Source organism: Heterocephalus glaber, unplaced genomic scaffold (genome assembly GCF_053883595.1).
Source record: "Heterocephalus glaber isolate CG9 unplaced genomic scaffold, H.glaber_assembly_v1.0 deba00000676, whole genome shotgun sequence".
NCBI lineage: Eukaryota > Metazoa > Chordata > Mammalia > Rodentia > Bathyergidae > Heterocephalus > Heterocephalus glaber.
Window position 1 is genome coordinate 11,960,901 of NW_028258156.1, and position 15,984 is coordinate 11,976,884.

The 15,984-nt window shown below is 37.2% G+C and overlaps 1 protein-coding gene across 3 annotated transcripts in view; it reads right to left on the minus strand.

The window, feature by feature from the left end:
- Positions 1–15,984, minus strand: part of LOC101705971 (histone deacetylase 9) — a 715,280-nt gene that overhangs the window by 684,488 nt on the left and 14,808 nt on the right. For 2 of the 3 annotated variants that reach the window (XR_015449277.1, XM_087206437.1), the window contains one exon: positions 9,186–9,357. The exons of the other annotated variant lie outside the window; for it this stretch is intronic. The gene's annotated coding sequence lies outside the window, so the exon portion shown is untranslated. Of the gene's footprint in view, positions 1–9,185; positions 9,358–15,984 lie in introns of those variants that run through there. 3 annotated transcript variants of the gene reach the window in all.

The window sequence follows — 15,984 nt, forward strand, 5'->3', positions numbered from 1 at the left end:
CAAGTTAGCCTTATGGGGATAAGGTTTGTATTTGAGGAACAGGCCTTAATTTAAGAGGAATGGGATTTAGAAACTGGGATACAATCCTGGCTCTGTCTCTAATCACTGCCAATTAATGTTGAAGAATTTCCTTAATCTTTTTTAACCTCAGCTATAAGATGGGTATAACATCTTCTACAATCAACATCTGTATTAATAAAAGAAGAGAGTGGTTATAAATCAGGGCTTCTCAACCTCATTAATACTGGAACTTTGGACTACATAATTCTTTGTTGGAGAAGATTATCCTGTGTATTGCAGGATATTTAGCAGCATTACTAGCCTCTGCACCCAGGGAGACTTGCATTCTCCCTTCTATTGTAAGAAGACATAATGTCTGCACACATTGCCAAATGTTCTAAGGGTGCAAAATTTTCCCATGTGCTGTATCAGGTGACTTATGGTCAATAATAAATATTTAATAAATAGTAGTAGCCATTATCATTATAGACATTGACCATGATAGACATTGGTTACCAGATAAAAACTGTGATACAGTCCACATTATATTACCTCCAAAAATGTTCTGTAGTGGCAGAGTTGGCATGCACAACAAGGTCATGGCAAACATCTCAAGAATGGCCAACACTTGATGACATGCATTGTCAAAATGACACTTATAGTCTTATAGTTAGAAAAGGAATTTGGGATCCATTCCATTACACATGAAGAAAGTTACAGTCACAGAGCACCACTTCCCAGTAATAATATTAATGTGTAGCATGGCTGTGATCAAAATACCAACATACTTACTCCAGTTCAAGAAATATTTCACTTCACCATGACAGGTATATTGGGAAAATCCAAACAGACAGTCAGACTTTCCTGCATCTATTCACTGTCCAAGTATGTTTTCCCATTAAACCCCTCTGGTTCAACTGGCTAAACTCCTCAAATTCTCTTCCTGTTTCCATCATTATACTGCCCTGCTCTTCAGTAGACTGACCGTTCTCTAGTGTCTAGAAGACAGAAGACAAATTTAAACAAGGCAAGTTTGAGTAGCAAGAAACTGGTAGCTTCAGTCTCTCTACTGTGCCATAACAAACATTTCTTCTATGGCAAGCATCTTCAATTGAGATAGAACAGACAGTCTTTCATATTTCATTTAACCAAGAACACGGCTTGGACAGATCAGTTTTGTCTCTAAGACCTACTCAAACACTACTGCTTGTGGGATTTTCTAAAAAATTTTTAGTATTAGAGGCATGTGACGTGGTGACTTTGCCTTCCTAGGAAACAGCATGGAATGAGTTTATCATGCATTTTGGTTTCAGATATAACACCATTTCTCATACAGATTTGTAACCTATCATTTCACTAAAAGTTCCACATGTATTATCATGTTCTTGAATGAGAGAATATAAGCAACCAAAAAGTTAAGTAGGAAATATCAATTTTTGCTTGGCCCTAATTATGGTAATTAAGGATACATCAACTCTAGAAGAGCTTCAGATAAAATGTTCTAAAAGGAGCCAAGTTCATCTCTGACCTACCAGTGCTGACACCCCTGGGGCCCTCATGCTGGGCCCCATCCTCAAGCTTAGGCCATCTCTATGTAATGCATCATTTTGCAGGTGTTTCCTGTTTTCCCATCTTACTTATCTTGGCCACTACCTTCTTAGAGTCCAGATGCCTAGCTTCCAAGCTGCTCATTAATATGACAAATTAGTCCACATCACTATAGTAATGGCTTTTCCAAACAAGGATATACAAAAATAGGCTCTGGAGGCAATTAGAGAAGGATCTAACCATGTCATCTTCTTACACTTCAGTGTGTAATATCTGAAATAATAATTTCACCAGTCTCATAGATTGCTATAGGTGCCTAGCACGTAGCGAATGCCAAGGATGGCAGCTATCTCATTAAGATACAACCTAACCTAAGTAGCTCCAACAGTGAACTTGTTAAGCAAGATAGAAATAAGGAATTTTTAAAAGAGAAAATACAGATTCTCTGTTTTATACAGGAAGAAATGGTGGTTTGGCCAAAGTGAGCAAACCATGTTGACGTAACATCCCTTTCCAGTGGCCTCCACTCCTCTTCTACCCAGATTAAATCAAGTTAGATACTTATCACCTTTTCCATCTAGGAACTACAAAGACTAACAACATTCCAGTGCTGACTCCCATGTTCAAGTCATTGGAGGAACAGACAAGAGAAAGTGAGAAGTCACAGAGAAATGCCATTATTTTACGCATTTGTGAAGTAGGGATAACAATAATATATTCCTCTTAGGATTCTTGTAAAGCTTAAAAGAAATAATACAAGTTAAGCACTAAACCCGGGGATGTTGATCATCATTACTATTCAGCAGAAGAGTCTGAGAGTCTCACTTCACTGATGTGGCAAATTAGGCCCAGAGAGATTAGGTAATGTTGCCATAATAAGTGACAGAGCGAAACAGAACCAAGTTTTTTGATGTTTCTGACAATAACATGGGGACAAAAAGAAAGATACGGAACTACAGGAAAAAGACCAAATCTACAGGACGCTATCACTAATGTCAACTCTTTCCATCATTTCTCCATTCTCACCTCTTCTGTTAGTTTCCTAGGACTGCCACACCAAACTATCACAAACTGAGTAGTTTAAAACCACAGAGAGATATTTTTACACTGTTCTAAAAGCTAGAAGTCTAAACCGAAGGTGCCAGCAGGGCCAGACTCCCTCTGAGACTCTGGGTAGAATCATTCTGTCCCTCTTTCTAGCTGCATGGTGGCTGGGGATCCTTGGCATTGCTAGAGCTGCAGCTGCATCCCTCTGTGTCTGTATCTGTTGTCACATGGTGCTCTCCCCTTACATTCTCTGTTTATCTCTTCTCATCTTATAAGGATACCAATTATACTGGATAAATAGTCCATCCTACTTCAATATGACCTCATCTTACCTTGATTACATCTGCAAAGACCCTTTTTCCAAATAAGGTTACATTCATGGTACCTGGGGAGAGAGCTTGAACATACCATTTTTTTAGAGAACACAAGTCAACCCACTATATCCTTCTCACCTAAAAAGTTTATTTTGTTGTGGCTTGATTTGGTTTTATGGTCAGTCCTAAAACTACAAATGGGAAGTTCATTGAAATGTTCTTCATGCTAACTGGCAATTCAGAATTATTATAACAAAAAGGCAACTATGCCTGCTTAACCATGTTTACTTCCCAAGCTCATTAGCGGTTCCATGTGGTGAGAAAAATTTCCCACTCGCTGTATCAAATTTAGCACATTTATTTAGTCTGAGTCAATGCCTGAAATATCCTTTCGTACATTTAAGCCAATTTTCCCCCAAGGTCACACAGCAAGATAGAAGTCACAGATCTTTCTCCTGTGAGTCAATCACTACAAAATATAATACTGAATTTGGTGAAAGGGAGTTAGGCTACAAAATGTGCCTGGAATTGTACAGTTATTTTTTTATATAACAAATCATTATAATTTTAGTTGATATACATTTGAACTAAAATTGAAGTGCTATTGATCAAAAATGAACTATAATTTTACATGAATGTTTCTGTAATGAAGTAGATTATTTTTTGAGACTAAGCAGCATCATATTTCCTTTCCAATCACAGGGAGTACACAGTACCTTCAATTAATATCCTTTAAGCAAATTAATAGGAAAAGAAATTCTCCACCTCATCCTTATCAAAAAAAAATCAGGCAGTCATAGTAGAATAACTCTTCCAGTCTGGCATAACCTTTCATCCCTGCTGAATTTGTGTGCCATATTTTCCCATCCTGGAATTTTTCTAATATAATATTTAGTTAATTTTGACCAAAAAATTCACTAAATCACCTACAAAATGAGCTAAACTAAGATCTGGTCAGATGTTCAAGAAACAAGCAATCAATATCAAGTTTGCATTAACATATACCAGAAAAATAACTACTAAATTTGATCTAGCAGAGGAAAATTGCCTCACAGCATGAAATCCTTAAGAAACCTGAGAACACTTTTCTGAAATTTCACAACGTGGATGAAATTCTCTCTGGAAATAAGCATTACGTGTTATAGAAAACGATAAAGACACAAGTAAAATTTGTGACAAAGCGATACAGGCTGTGTAGTGAAGTGGTTAGGTTCCACATGGGAGTCAGACTGCCTGGGTTTGAAGTTTCACTATGCCTAGAAGGTGTGAGAAATTGAGACAGCACTGAATTGCTCTAATACTGCTCTCAGCTGCAAAACAGGGATGATGATAATGATACCAACATCTAAAATTTTAATGAATGACAGATTAAATGACCATAAAATCTGTGGCATAATGCCTAATTGTTATTATTATTAAGAGCACACAGGCACACCTGGTAGGCATGGCAAACTGCCTGGTTTCAAATTACAGTGCTCTGAACTACTGCCACTGAAACCTTGGACAAGTAACTTAACCTCTCTGAGCATCAAATTCCTCAAAGGGGAAAAATAATACAGTAGCAACATCCTCTAGGAAACAAAATAATATACACAAATGTCTGCACCCAATACTTCACCCAATTCACTGAGACGTGAGAATAAAAACTTTATTTATCATTGCATCTTCACAGGAGAATTTAATTTTACAAACAATAGCTTCTCATTAGCTTGTACTCAGAAATTTTATCATTTAAATTTTATTTTCATAAATCTAAAACAAAGAATTATTCCATGCCTACAGAGTCTGAGGTATTACATTTTTGTAAATGTGAATAGTGAAAGATTGGTACCAAGATGGATTTTAGACACACAGTCACTTAAGTTCTATTCACAATGCTCTCTCTGGTAGTGCATAGAACAGACAGTTGCCTTAAATTTCACTCTTTTCTAGTATTTTTTTAGCTGCAAAGAAAGAGACTAAAATATTTCAAACAAGAAGTCTTGAGGTACAGTCCCACACAAACCTGAAAACAATCCAATAATGTATGCAGCTCTATTTGTCTAAATCATTCACATATAAAATGTATTATCAGGCACATGGTCAGATTACTTTCCTCTTTGCTGAGCTTTCTACTGGGACCTCCCCAGCAACCAAGTACCTGGCACTGAAATACAGTTCGTACCGGTTCCCTTTCAACTTCAAGGTTGCATCTGCCTTTCTGGACTGCTCTACAGATTGACACCGAGGAATGGATCGTCTCCTTTACAAGGAGCTGTGTCAGATCTGTCCTTACCAATTAAAAATAAAGTCTAGCTAGAATTCCACAAAGTTCCTCCCACACCTGCAGATAAGGAGACTGAAAACACTGCTTTCCTGGGAAGATGGCCTTAAATTGGTAAGAGAAATGCAAAGGTTGGAGCTGGACAGGAGTTGAGATTATCCCCTCTGGCAAACTCTGCTAATGGGCTGATGAAAGCCATTCCCCACCAACTTTCCCTTTGCTGTCTAGGTGTATAGATGTGGGGAAGCTAAATATTCACTTTCTCAAACTTTCTTGTAGCTGAGGTGGCCAAGGAGGACTAAGCAGAACTCTGCTGAGGAAACTCTGTAGAGCTTTTGCTTTAGTGATTATAAATACGACATACACATAGCTGGTGCTGGCCTGACCTTTCCCTCATTTTCTACCCTGAACATGCCAGCAGTTTCATTCTGCAACCAAGAACCAATCAACAAACACAAGGACCAGCTGCCTGAGCAGGGCCACAGCAGTGTTATAATTCTAAAAATAGGGATACAAAGAGGGAGGACTCTTCTCCCAAAGTCTTGAAATCCTTGGCCAGATGCTTGAGGTGCTGTAAGACTGCAGAGGCAGAGACAGAGAGCAGTGTAACCACAGTGCTGGGCTAAAAAGAAACAGCTACAATGCCACAGCAAGAGAAAACTTTATATATATATACTCAATACCAACACCCACGTTTGGTACACCGGCACATCTGAATGATTAGAATAATTATTTAAAAAATATTCGGAAAAATGATTCTGAAATGATTTGAAATGGTAAAGTGCTATACAAATATAAGCAGCTCTATTTATTATATTTCAATTGAAAAAAATAAAAACTATAAATTTTAATAGTGGAAGACTAATAGAACTGAGACTGTTTAAACAAAATGTTAAGCACTTCTTTGATTGAAGTGTGTGTGTGTGTGTGTGTGTGTGTTAAAAGCAAGAATCCAAGTGAAAAGTCATAAATTACAATTCTGAAGAAAGTCATGTTCCAAAATAAGACTTGTTTTCTTCAGCAGTCTGGATAACATTTTACCTTGTGTTCAAACTATCCATGCATTCAATGAATGCAGTTTAGTAAACCTTAAATTATACTTCACTTCTGATCATCTTGTAGAAATTCAATCCATGTCCATGGAAATGCAGCATTATATTGTAGAGTTAAGTAAAAGAAATAATTCTTGACATTTAAACGTGTAAGGTGTCTTTAAATTGTCTCTCAATTTTACTTAAATATTTCAGCCTTAAAAAAAAAATCTAAAAATATAACATAATATTTCAGAAATTAAATCAGCATGAATACTTGCCCTGGTCAGTTAAGTATTCACCTCTTATTCTATGATTTAGTCACAAATGAACTGGTATCTTTATGCGATTTTTCTTGAGCTCAACCTGCCCATTTCTTAAATTATAATTCACTAATATACATGACTTTATGTACACATACTAGAATTTATCATATCTTAGTTTTATCATTCCTCATCCTTACAGGAATAGGGGCTTTCTCTGTGTTCAAGGTTAATTTTCCCACAGCAGTTACATTTTTTCTCCTCCCATTTCTTTGTTGCCCTCCTCCAACACTTAATTCTACTTCCCTTGTACCACCAATCTCTTCCTCTCTACTGCTCCTCACTTTAGGACTATAAATCCATTCAAACAGACAGACAAACAAGAGTCCCTAAACCGGCAAATGTCATCTGACTACCTAACCACATGGTACCTAAGGAATATCCTTGCTCTGTCATATTTTTCAAAAGAACAGATGTGACCAGCTTCTTCCATTTCATATATACAACCACTGTGCAAGATAACATTTAGCAGCTGGATCTCAGAAAAAAAGTGTGTATCTGTGTGAATGTGTACCCAGATACATATATATGTGTATGTATACACATATATTCATAAATTGTACTTATTATAAAGGATATATAGCATACAATTTATAAATAATTAAAATACAATATCCTCTTCTATAAATTTCATAAAATGAACTATTTCTTACAAGTTGCTTTCAGGACTATTTACCAGTCTGGTATGTTCTAACATGAATATTAGTCGATATCTCCTTTTGCACTAATAAGTAAGATTAATGTGAGATAATTACTATGTTTGTTGAAAATTTTCTTATCAATAATTAAATCAACTTGTGGATTGGATAACAGTTTTACAAATACTGGGAAAGTATTTCCTCAATATTTTGTGCAATTCGTAATGTAATTGCTACATATCCAGCAACATTTTAAGCACATGTACTCTGCCTTCTTCACAATTTCTCTATCACTTTCTCAAGTCTACAAAACCAGCAAAACAAAATCTCTGATTTGTAACCTTTATCTGCCAACTTCCACAGTATAATATTCACATCATGGCTAATTTCAAATAGCAATGTGAATTCAATGAGCACAGACTTGAAAAGAAATGTGCAGTCACACAATACTACACAGTATATCTACCATTCAGATAAAATAGATGTAAAAAACCTTAAAAGGATGATAAACAGAAAATGTAACAAAATAATTAGAGAGGGTAAATTTTTAAATATTTATTATGTTTATATTAACTCAACTTAATGATAAGAGTGCACTGTGTAATTTTCATTACTGGCTGTGTTTAACAACCAACTTGCACAGTTCCTAACAGTTGAGCCAATCTGGCTCCCACAAGCCAGCACAGGCTGGACGGAAATATCACTTGTCCTAGTAGCACTCTACTGCACCGGCTCTTGCTGGAGCCAACAGAGACTTGCAGTTCCAAGGCCATGGAACTTTTTATACTCACCATATTCGACTTCACAACCCTCTCCATATGCCTTTCAATTACTTTACCATTCTCTGCCAGCTTCATTTATTCACCCACCATTCTTCTTAAATGTTGACATTATGCTTAAATATTTACATTATGCTAACCTCAGCCTCCTTTCATGTTCTTTGTGCAAACAGAGTCTGAGCAATCTCACTAATGGCTTCAGAGAGAAACTATTCACTAAAGACCCCCCATCTCTACCATTGAGCTGACCAGACTATTCTGCTGAATTTACTGCAGGCTGCCTTACAAGTTAGCTCCCCTTCTTACTTACTTACTAATTAAGTAATTAGTTGGGTAATTATGTATGTCTGTCTCTTCCACTAGGCTGTAAGTTTCATGGGTGTATGGAGCATTCTGACTCTTGCCATCTCCTCAGTGTAGCAAGTCATCTGGCACACAGTAGTCACTCTAGGAATCAGTGAAAGTACAAAGGAATAACCAATGGCCATTTCAAACACGGCATGTCGGGAACACACTCTGTAAATGTCCCCTAACGTGTGTTTCTCTGCTGAATTAGTATCATAGTAAATGATACCAACATTCCACTCCTGCTCCATGTGAGAGAATCCTAGATTCTTCCTTTCCCTGTTCTGCTCCTCTCTGGTCACTCATGATTATCTACCTCCTAAGTAGCTTTCAAATGTATTCCTTCTTTCCTATCATCACAACCATTACCTTAGCTTTGGCTCACTCTTGGCTGGACCCTGTAATAGCCTGCTGAGCTCTTTGCCCCCAAAGCTCCTATGGTCTAAGACTCCATCTGGCTTCACAGCCTGCGTCACCTTCCACTTTCCCCTGAGGAATCTACACTCCATTTACATTCACATGGCTGCAGCTTTCAGCCTTCTCTCACACCTCTGCACCTCTGCACATTTACTTCTCTCTGCCTGGAATATCCTTTCTCTCTTGTTTACACAGTAAGTATGCTTGCTGCTTTTCTTGGCCTCCACGGCAGACCACTCTATACTTTCATGACACTCTGATCCCTTTATCACTATATTTATCCCCTTCGACCATGATTACTTCTGAACAATCCTTTCTTCTCCACTAGACTATGAACTTCTCCCAAAGATAGCATCTACCGCAGGGATAAGCACATAGTAGGAACTCAGAGCTCCTTATAGGACTACAAAATGACAAACCATTTGCTATGCAGAGAAAGTACACAGCCAAGGAGCTGCTGTCCCTTTTTAAACTACTCACCTTGAAAGTTATCCACTTTGTTTAATGGTGATGGCATTATTCCAAGTATTTGGAAGTGAACTTTCTGAATTGTCTGGGGAATGTTCTTTAAATTATCTCAAGCAAGGCCAAAAAAACATCATTCTGAACAGATCTGAAGCTGAAGAAGAATTGTAGGGCAAGTAATACAATTCTGTGTAGAAAACGAGAAAAGAAGCATGTAAAAGATCACATAATGATTGATTTTGGGGGAACCAATAAGCTGGCTCACAAGTATGCCTAAAGAGATAAACTCAAAATATATTTAGAGCAAAGGATATTACTTTGTAAAGACAGTTTATAACTCTTTAAAATAATTACTTGCAAAGAAAATATTAATGTATAATTATTGTTATTAATAAGGTGTTTAGTTCACTACATGAAGCTCTTCTAATTAGCATTTTCCAATGTGAACAGGTATTATTTTAATGAAGGGGACCAACAATTAAAGAAACTTAATACACAGTATTTTAAGAGGTTTTTTTAAAGGTTTATTTAGTCTCAGAATTCTCAGAGCTGTTCATAACTTAATGTGACTCTCTATGAAGTCATCTATGGTATGCAGGATTTTCGAATTCTTTTAACATCATAATCCTTTTTTCAAAAGTTGTGGAATTAATATTCCATAAACCTTGAGAAAGCTCATCTTATTTGGTGCTAAGTGCTTCTTCAGCACTATGATTCAAAGTCTAAAACTACAAAGATACCAAAAGAAGCAGGGTTACTGAGAACTTACCTATTCTGCCTTACATGCCCACTATCATTTGGATAGGGTTTGTTCCCCAAAGATGCATGTGTCAAAAGCCTAGTCACCAATGTAACAGTATTGAGAGGTGGCGGGTCTGTAAGAGGTGGGTCTAGTGCAAGGTGACTACATGGTGGGCACTGCCCTTTCACAAGGATTGATGCAGGGGAGGAATAGTTACCACAAGAGTGGGGTTGTTATAACAGTGAGCCTGGTCTCTCTTGCTTTCTTGCTTTCTCTCTCACCATGAGTCCTCTAGTACCTGCTCGAATCATACGATGCCATCAGCCACGTGGGATGCAGCTGGGGGATGGACCCTCACCAGATGCCAGCTACAGCTGTTTGCACTTTCCAGCCACCAGAACTGTGAGCAAAATAAACCTCTTGTCCTTTACAAATCACTCAGGCTCAGGTATTTCTTATAGCAACACAAAGTACAGTAAGTCAATGACGTATCTCATTTATCATTACCATATGCCTTTATAATAATCTTATAGATAGAACTAGTATCCTTAATTCACAGCTAAGGGAAAATAGGCTAAGGAAGGTTAATTAATCACACAGCATACAACTAGTTAGCAACAGAAAGAATATCACTGTCCTGGCCAACACATGGGCTCAACTGCTTACTCTAAACCCACCTCCAGGACACTACTCAGCTCTCCTAGAATGCATAAATTCCCTATTTCCACACAGCTAATTCCTACCCTGTACCTTAAGGTTCATTTTATCCACTTTCCCTGGGATGCCTTCACTGCCAACTGGCTAAAAATAACCATCCCCATGGTACCTTATGCCTTTCATGGAACTTACAAATTTACCATCTTATATGCTGTGCAGAAAGGCCAGATTCACACAGCCTAGAGGGGAAAAAAAGCTTTTGACTGGCTAACATTTATAATAAGAGATGAATACAGGATCTAACTGTGTGTCTGTTGCTGTCTCAGCATAAATTTGGGTAAATATCTGAATAACAAATTTAAAATACTGTTTTAAGTATTTAAAGTATTTTCAGGAATATGTATCATTTGATTTTCCACTTTGAAAGGAAGAAAATAAATTATCTTTATTTATGAAAAATATGAACTGTAAAAAGCAAAGGGCTTCTACCAGTGAATTAGTATATCCCACCACTGACACACAGTGGGCACTTATCTTTTGAGTAAGCCCATCTTAAATTCTGGCTGTCTTCACACATTAGCACTCCTCCCACAAAGATGCCCCACCTCCATATATAAGGGTGATGCCCACCTCACCCTCAAGCCATTATTAAGTGAAAGGCAGGCCCACTGACTTCCAACTGTCCACACTTGCTTTGGCTGAGGGCTTTCTCTGGGACTGCAGATTGGAAGCTCTGAGGATTAACATGCCCTGGAAGCAGCTCTCTACTAAAGAGTAGCTGGTTTTGTGGTAAAGTTTTCTATCTCCTTTGCTTCTCAGATAGGTACTTTTAAGGCATTTTCTATAGCTTCCCCAGGAGAATTCAACTTCCACTGCTCAAAATGGTAGCTCCCTTAATGCAAACCCTTAGGGACTGACAGGCTATCTTTCCTACTCCTACGCATGTTTACTTTGCCTTCTAAACAAACTAGCTGCATTCAAATCTTTGTCACAAGGTCTGTTTCTCGGATCCCAAATGAGGCCCTATAGGATAGTAGAAAAATTCTAGTTTTAAATTCCAAAAGAAATCATTTGTAAATAATTAACTATAATCACATTTCTCACATAGAAAGCTTTAATCATCCATGATTTGCCACTGCATAGTGAACAAACCCAAATGGGGGTTAATATAAATATAAAAATTTTAATTTATTAGTTTTCTGACATTAAAAAGAAAAGTAGAAAATATTTTAAAAATCTGTTAGGGAAAGTGCCATTTTAATACTCACTTTAGGCCTTAATCTAACACCTTTCTCAGATGTACAGGTTCAGAAAAGTGCAACATCTCACATATTTGTCCTACTCTTTTTAAAATAGCTTTTAAAAGGGGGGGGGTCAGTAAAGCCATGTAATTGTGCTGCATTTCTTGCAACGTCCTTAGATCTTCAGGAGGGCAAGTGCAAGAAGTCTCTCCCATTAACCTACATTTGGTATCACTTAGGATGTCCATTATTTATTCAAAACATACCAACCTATGGTAAATTTCTATGGAAAGGTACTTGGATGTAGTTTTAGACAATTTTTTATAAATGAAAGGCACAAAAGCTATCTTCAGGCAATTCAATCTAGATAGAAAGACAGGGAAAGGAGTCACCATTTAGAATGACAAGAGATGCCCACGGTATTTGGGGACACAAATACCCTACTCATTGCTCCTAACCAACAGGGCAGGTGGAAGAGAGGGGGAGGCAGCAAGACATCACTAAGACTAACTTGATATGTGTGCTGAACAATATCCCGGTTGTTCACACCAGCCAACCATATTTTACTTAAAACTTAAAAGCTATAAAATACTTATGTGTACACTGAAATTAAAAGAGCTTCTTTCTAGATTTTCTGATTGTGCAGTTTGGATAAACTCATCAACATTAATCTTTTCATCCTGAAGGGTGATCCTGCTTTGCTCTGAGGAATCTATCTACGCTCCCCTTAAATAAGCCAGCACTGGTATGTAGGACAGAATTCCAGAAGAGGCGAATTAGGAACTAAAGCTCAAAAGAAAATCAGGAATTCAAACGATGGAAGAGAGGATGGAGGGAAGGAGAGGGGACGGGGTGGACAGGACAGAACAGGACAGGAGAGGGGCTGGGTTTTCTCTGGTAGAAATGTGTAAATGGCTAAGACTGAGCAAGCAATATCATGGGATACTTGCAACAGCTAGTAGATGACATTAGCAGGAGGGAGAGAGGAACAGGGATGGGGTTGGGGGACAGAGCAACAGGAAAAGAGATTAGAGCGACTAGCAATAGATCATGAAAGATCTTGAACAATAAAGAGCTTTTGTCTTTTGTTTTCTTCCCTGATTTTTTTTGAGGTATAATTCACATACTTAAATGTTGACCTTTTAACCTGTACGATTCAGTGATTATTAGTACATTAACAGAAATATACAATTTAAATTCTATATAATCCGAGAACATTTTTATCACCTCCAAAAGAAACCGTATCTACTAGCAGTCACATCCCATTTCCTTTCCCCTCTGCTCCTATTCTACTTTTTGTCTCTACATATACATAAAATCATACAAAATGTGGCCTGAAAAGCCTGGCTTCTTTTATTTAGCATAATGTTTTCAAGGCTCATTGTATATAAAATAAATTAGTTCATTCCTTTTTATGGCCCAATAATATTCCACTGTGAAAAATATCACATTTTTTAAAATCTGTCAATTAGGTGGTTGATATTTGCGCTGTTTCCACATTTTGGCTATTATAAGATGACTGTGTACATTAATATATACATGCTATGTCTGGAAAATTCTACTCCAAGATATATAAGAAGTATACAGCTATTTCAATTTCCTTATGTATACAAGCAGGAGTAGAATTGCTGGGTAACATCGTTAACACCATGCTTAACTTTTTGAGAAACCACTTAAAATGTTTTTCATAGTTGTCATGCCACTCCGCATTAACATCAGTGCTGAAGAGTTTGACATCATCTAGAAAGCAGATGAATCTTGAGGCTGAATAGAAACATATTAAAATTTTAATTTTAGAAAGGTTACTCAAATAGTAGTATGCAGGATGACTACAGGATTTGGATAAGACAAGAAGCATAAAGGTCAATTAGAACCCTCCTACAAAGAAGCCAGGTAAAACATCATGACTGGTTCAATTAAAATAGTAGTGGGGCGGGGGAGGATTTAGCTCAGTGGTTCCGCCGCCTGTCTCACAAGTACAAGGGCCTGAGTTCGATTCCCAGTACCAAAAAAAAAAAAAGATAGTAGTGGGAAGAGGAATGTGGAAGGAGGGGTTGGAACTGAAAAGTAAGGGTCAGAAAAAGGAAATAGCTTTGAGAGAGGGTAACTAAAAATTTCAACTGCCTAAGAAGATGAATATGATACACTTAAATTACCTAAAATATCGGCAAGAGATGAAAATAAAGAAAACAGATAAGATGTAAGCAACAGGGAGTGGTGGAGACTGTATGTAACAAAGAAGCGTGAGTAGGCCTCACTGAAAGGAACAGTTACAGAAGTTCCATGCTTCCAACACAAAAGGAATATAGGTATATTGTGGACACTTCTTCTCATTGTTCAAGAAAAGGAGATTTTTAATTTAACATAAAATCTGGATTTTAGACTGAATATTCTATTTTCAAATATTATCAATCGGTTCAATACAATATTTCTTTAAATCATGTGTGAAATCATCAAAACTGATCTCCAACCTGCCAGTTCGTGATCTGCCCTATAAGTGAACCAAGAATTAAAATGTGCCCACTCTGAAGGGGTGGATTAGAGGGGTTCTAAGAAGGCAAAAATGAGAGAACAGAGGCCCAGGAAGAAACTGAAAGCCTGTGCCCTACCCTAGAGGCTCAGAGATGAAACTTTCCGAAGCTGAAGGCACAATGAATGGGACTCATTTCACACTGGAGACTAGCAGGCGGACTTTGGAATTTGACAACTAAGAAATATGGCACACAGGAAAATGGGGGAAAAAATAGTGAGTGTGAGAACAGGAGAAAGCTGAATAATTAGCTTACTCTCTCTTCACAAACCTGCTTTCAACTAAAGTCGGCATAAGGATTATGTGCCTCAAATCTATATTTAAATTTCTCAGAGAAAAGCAGTTAGGTTTAATTCTATTGTGCTCCCCTGCTGACAGATACTGGACTTCTGTAGTTTTTTTCTGATGTTTGAAAAAGTTTAGATCTCTATGATTCACAACCACTTGGTCCTTTCAAGCTCACAGTTACAGAAAACAATTATTAACATCTTTCATAAACAAAAATTGGTGGGAACAGTGTACATAGTGTTGGCTGTCTGTGACACGGACCTAAAATAATGGTGATTTAGACAAGATTCCCGGCCATCGTGGCAACTCTGATTCAAGAAGCCATCACTCTTGTCCCTTGTTGCTCTGCCAGAGTGCTGGCCTCCTTAGCAAGGCCTAAGATCACATCCACATTCCAGTAAGTGAGGGGGAAGAGGAGACAACACACCTCTGCCCTTTAATGACCATCTAGAAACTGCACGAATCATCTGTGCTTGCAGCCCATAGGCAGAACTCCGCCACATGTTATGATTCTAAGTTGCAATGGAGGCAAAGAAATGTCATCTTTATTCTGTAGGAATCTGTCCACAGCTGAAATTCAGGGTCTCTGTCTCTGAAGATAATGAGGAAAAGAGATACTGGGAGACAAGTAGCAGTCTCCTCCCCAGGGTGGTATTCAATTTTTATAAAATTCTGTTCTTTAAATTCTATATAAATTCATGCATTTTGTTTCAGTCATGCAAAGGAATATAAATCTGGCCTAACCTTTATGCTTAAATATTGGAAACAGCAATGTGATATCACCACAATTTTGGCTTCGTAGTGCTGATAGTTTTTTCAGCACTGAAGAAAATTAAAGACAATTTTAATTTCTTCTTACTAAATTATTTTCCTAAGAATTCCAAAGCAACTTTAGTCGTACTGCCATGCTTAACAACTAGCTTTCAAAAGACTGCATTAAAAACTCAAATTACAAAATTTAAAAATCACTGACATATTCCCACAGCATATGGAACTATACCACCTCAAGGATTCTTTTAAATTCTCACAGTCAATTGTGCCCTTACTGCCAGAAAACTCTTGAAGCAACAAGATGTATTAACTATAGCAAGATATGCTTCTGAATTTTGACTGTGCATTTTCATATTAGTTCATAGTACTATATTTTATCATTCAAATATGAGAGAAGTTAAAAATAAAATAATTCACCAGTACAAAGTGCACTACTGCTTGATATATGCACATTCTAAAGTTCTATCCTTGAACTACCGAACCTCCTAAATAAAAGAGAAAAAATTCAAAAAATTATACAATTTAAAATATAGTAATTTATGAGCTGTTTTATATTCATTCACATTTACTAAATTCAAGAGAATA